General features: G+C 36.7%; 1 long non-coding RNA gene across 1 annotated transcript; it reads right to left on the bottom strand.

Annotated features, from left to right (window-relative positions):
- Positions 1-1,357: 1,357 nt before the first annotated feature.
- Positions 1,358-2,215, bottom strand: LOC118483764. Its single transcript, XR_004871422.1, has 2 exons — positions 1,749-2,215; positions 1,358-1,501 (listed from the first exon to the last, which is right to left on the bottom strand). It is a non-coding gene; the product is annotated as an uncharacterized LOC118483764 (long non-coding RNA).
- Positions 2,216-4,787: the final 2,572 nt, after the last annotated feature.

Below are 4,787 nucleotides of genomic sequence, written 5' to 3'. Positions count from 1 at the left end.
CCTCATCTTTCTTTGGATTTGGCTTCAACAACCCTTTTTTAACAAACTCCTTCCTCTTCAAAGCAACAGAATCATCAATCTCAGAATACAAATCACCCTCAGAATCATCATTGGCTGCGGAAACAGACTCATCAGGAGCATCTTCAACATCTTGAATTGCTATAAGAAAAATGGATTGATCTTTCTCATACTATGCCTCTTGGGCCTTGCGTGCACGTGCTATTATGAGGTCCAGTTGTTTGAATTTGGAAACACCGTGGACTGTGTCTTCTGGGGCTTCAGGTGAGTCAATGTCAGCCGGGTTTGGATAGTGTTTGCCATCGTAGTTAATGGCGAAAAAGGTGAGGTTAGTGCGGTGGAAGAAGGGTGGGAGGCGGTGGCGGAGTGGTGGGTGGAGGTGGGGTTTTGTGAGAGAAAGAGAGAACAGGGATGAGAGTCTATGGAAGGTTTTAGTGTTTAAAGATGAACAGAAGTGAAAGGGATAAGGATATGAAATGAGGTTTAGGGGATATGGATCTGGAACAAAATAAAATAAAATAAATAATATATTGACGATTTTGCCCCTAGGAAAAGGACAAAATAATCTGATTTTATTAGCCAATTATTAGGTCATTTTATTTTTGGACCAAAATGTCAATAAAAGTGAAACCACAGGGACTCAGATTTAAAAAGTTTGAGATTTGGACTAAAATGGCAAAAGTGCCCAAACTACAGGGACCAAAATAACAGTTTACTCTAAAATGAAATATGGAAATTTAACATCACACGTGGGGTTAGGCCCATATAAATCCATTAATGAATATTTGGGTTTGGATAATGCATATCAATTATTGTGTTCAAATCTAACAATAAACATAATGGAAACAATAATTATGGTCCAAGAATGACTAAAATTTTGAGCCAAGGATTGTTGTCAGAACATCACAAGGGCTACGACCCACTTTGTATTAGGCCTTTGGCCATGGCAGATCCAATGAAAGATATGGATATTAATTTGTATCCATTGAAAGGATTGGATATTAACGCAGATCCATTAAAAGGTTTAAATAATAATTTGAACTTTAATTTTGGTTCGAATAATTATTCGAGTAAACTACCATTTTGGTCCCTATGGTTTAGAAAGTTTTGCCATTTTATTCCAAATCTCAAACTTTTTTAAATCTGGGTCCCTGTGGTTTGTATTTTGTTGTCATTTTAGTCCAAATCTCAAAAACTCTCATTTTTTACTGTTCCAACATGTCTTTTTTGTCTTTTTGTGCAGGGGCAGTTTTGTCCATGTACATTTCATTTAAACATTTTCTTAATTAAAATATTTCTTAATAAATATAACAAAAAAAAATTACATATACACAAGTTCATTTCCTCCTCTTTAAACCCTCTCTCTAAATTAAAACAACCACCACCACCGGTTATTACCACCGCCATCTGCCGCTAACCATCATCACCACCATCTTTCTCTAAATTAAATGTCCCCTCGATGCGAAACCTGTCTTTTCTCCCCCTACAAGAAGATTAACTAATTCAGAATCAAACAAAATATTTATCAATATACAACAATAAGCCGATATAATGCAATCAATGTTGCTAATCTTTAATAAAGCTTGTGAATCTTCTATTGGACACATGGCATTAAAAGGAGATCAGGTTCTATCATCCTAATCTCATCTGAGGCTTATTTCATATAGTGTTTTTTTTTTTACAATCCAAACACTACAGCACATATGCTATGGTGAATCCTAGGCTTTTACCACCATTCCCTCTCTCACACTGATCAGATCTTCGATGGTGAATCTGTGAGCCCAATAGATCTGCGATGGTGAATCCAAACACTACAACATATCAGATCTGCGATGGTGAATCCACGCTCATATCACCACCACCGCACCTCTCTCACCCACATCTGAACTGTTGTCCAAACCCCCACACGTTTGCCACCAGTTTCTTTGGGGGAAACAACCAACCGTTTTCTAGATGCGGCGGCGAGGGGTGTACTGCAATATTGGTAGCGTGGGCGTCAGATGTAGAGAGGGAGTGTGGGGTGCTTGATGGTTGTAGCAGGAGGTGGCGGTGGCAGGAGGTGGCGATGGCAGGGGGTGGCGGCAGCTAGTGGTGGTGGCAGGAGGTGATGACAGCGGTGGTAGTTGAAAATGGGGACAAGATTTAGATCTGGTGGTGGGTTGTTGGTGACTAGCTTCAGATCTGGTGGTTGTTGTTGGTGGGTGGTGGCGGTTACTAGTTTGTTTAGAGAGAAAGATTCAAGTGTGTCTGTGTGTTATAGAGAGAGAGAAGAAAAGTGAGTATTTGTTTTTGTTTTTATAAGATTTTATATGGTATTTTCTTTGGGATTTTTAATTAAGAAATTATTTTAATGAAAAGTAAATGGATAAAACTACCCCTGCACAAAAAGACAAAAAAGACATGTTGGAACAGTAAAAAATGAGAGTCTTTGAGATTTGGACTAAAATGGCAACAAAATGTAAACCACAGGGACCCAGATTTAAAAAGTTTGAGATTTAGACTAAAATGGCAAAGCTGTCTAAACCATAGGGACCAAAATGGCAGTTTACTCTAATTATTCGGATTTTAAGAATAATTCGGTTGTTAATTATCTCTCTTTTATCACTGAATCATTTTCTGTTCAGGATGATGAATTTGCATGGTGGGTAGACTCGGGAGCTACGGTACATGTATGCAAAGATCTAAGGTGGTTTGAAGAATGTAAACCTGTTGATGATGGATCCGAATTACGAATGGGAAATGTAGCAACCGAGCCTATCAGAGGTGTCGGGAAAGTCAAGCTTGTATTTACTTCTGGCAAACACTTATTATTAGATTATGTGTTGTATGTTTCGGGTATACGGAAGAATTTATTGTCAGGTATTGTATTAAATAATTATGGTTTTAAACAGGCCATTGAGTCTGACAAGTTTATCTTGTCAAGACATGGAACCTTTATAGGATTTGGATATTTATCTAATGGTATGTTTAAGTTAAATGTTCATGTTCCGTTTGCTAAAGAATCTGTGTGTATTGCTTCTTCTAGTAATAAAGTAGATAATGAATCAAAATTATGGCATGCTAGATTATGACATGTTAATTGTTTTAAAATGAAAGACATGTCAAAAATGAGCTTGATACCCACTTTTGATATGAATAATAATCAATGTCACACTTGCAAGTTAACCAAGATAACAAGAAAATCTTTTAAAGATGTCAAAAGGGAATCTAAGGTTTTAGAACTCATTCATTTCAACTTATGTGATTTTCATAATACTCACCCGTTTGGAAACAAGAAATATGTTGTGACATTTATTGATGATGCTTCTAGGTTTTGTTATGTTTACTCATTAGATATAAAAGATGAAACTTTAGATAAGTTTAAAATATATAAACAAGAAGTAGAATTGCATAAAAAAGAATTAATTAAAAATCTTCGTACTGATAGCGGTGGTGAATATTATGATCCAGTTTATTTCCAATTTACTGGTATCATACATCAAACCACTGCTCCTTATACACCTCAACAAAATGGTGTATCTGAGAGGAAGAATAGGACACAGAAAGAAATGGTTAATTCCTTGTTGTCTTATTCGGGTTTGAGTGAAGGATTTTCGGGTGAGGCAATGTTGACAGCCTGCTACTTATTGAATAGGGTTCCAAATAAAAGGACCAAGGTTACCCCATATGAGCTCTGGCACAAACAAGCACCAAACTTAAGTCATCTTAAAGTTTGGGATTGTAGAGCAGTAGTAAGACTCACTGAACCTAAGATTAGAAACTTAGGTGAGAGAGGCATGTCACACCCGCTCATAGCGGAAGCGCGAGGTGTGATTTGTATGGTTTTCATTGCATAAATATCGATGTACATGAACATACTATATGAATAAACATACTCCATTGCCATTACATAATCGTTTGCAAAAGATCACAACATAAGTTTAGTGTGTCGGTTACAAACCATTAACATGAAAGTAAAGTGTTATTGTTTCATACATCAAAATGAAAATAAACTACTAAGGTTTAAACCATCATATTGCCGCAAAGAGGCGGAATATAACAGTTAAACCCTCCAAAAGATGGCATGGAGTTCTGGTACTTGCTATCTTGACTGAGAATCCCGACATGGTCCATTAATTCCCTGAAATACATGTGAAGTTTCGAAAACATCAACAAAAGTTGGCGAATTCATGCAGTTTTAGTTGTAAAGATGTATTTAAAATGTAAGTTGTAGTATGTAAAGCGTCAATGAAATCATTGATCATTAATGTTTTGCAAGGACATTAATATGTGTGATGAAAAAGGAAGCAATCCAACCCTAGACGATTTTATGTCGACTCCTATCGACTGGGACACAAAAGCACTCTTCTGTATGGGTCCACGACCAAGAGTGGGGCTCGCCAAAACCCATTAGATCTAACCACTTGTACCTAGGTCCAAACTGGATTAATGGTGCTTAGATGTATAACCCTAATTCGCACATGATCTAAGGTGTTTCATTCCCTAACTTTAACATATGATTAAACATGTATCTTCCCCGATAGTTGTAAAGTTGTAAAACATTTAAATGAATAGGGGACATGAACTCACAGTATTGCGTCCGTGAATGATACGTGTTTGTGATCTTACACGTGGTCGTCTTGAACAATGTTGCGACCTACAAATGTTCTTATATTTGTTAGACGCTTCGGTCTTTGTAAATGACTTGAGTACAAGTCGTGTGTCTTAAATATGTGTAAGACTTATAAGTCTTTATTGTTCGTTGAACTGTGTATTAGATGAATGAATTG

This window comes from Helianthus annuus, chromosome 11, assembly GCF_002127325.2.
Source record: "Helianthus annuus cultivar XRQ/B chromosome 11, HanXRQr2.0-SUNRISE, whole genome shotgun sequence".
Lineage (NCBI taxonomy): Eukaryota > Viridiplantae > Streptophyta > Magnoliopsida > Asterales > Asteraceae > Helianthus > Helianthus annuus.
Note: the sequence above shows the minus strand (reverse complement) of the source record. Positions and strands in the feature narration are given on the sequence as shown.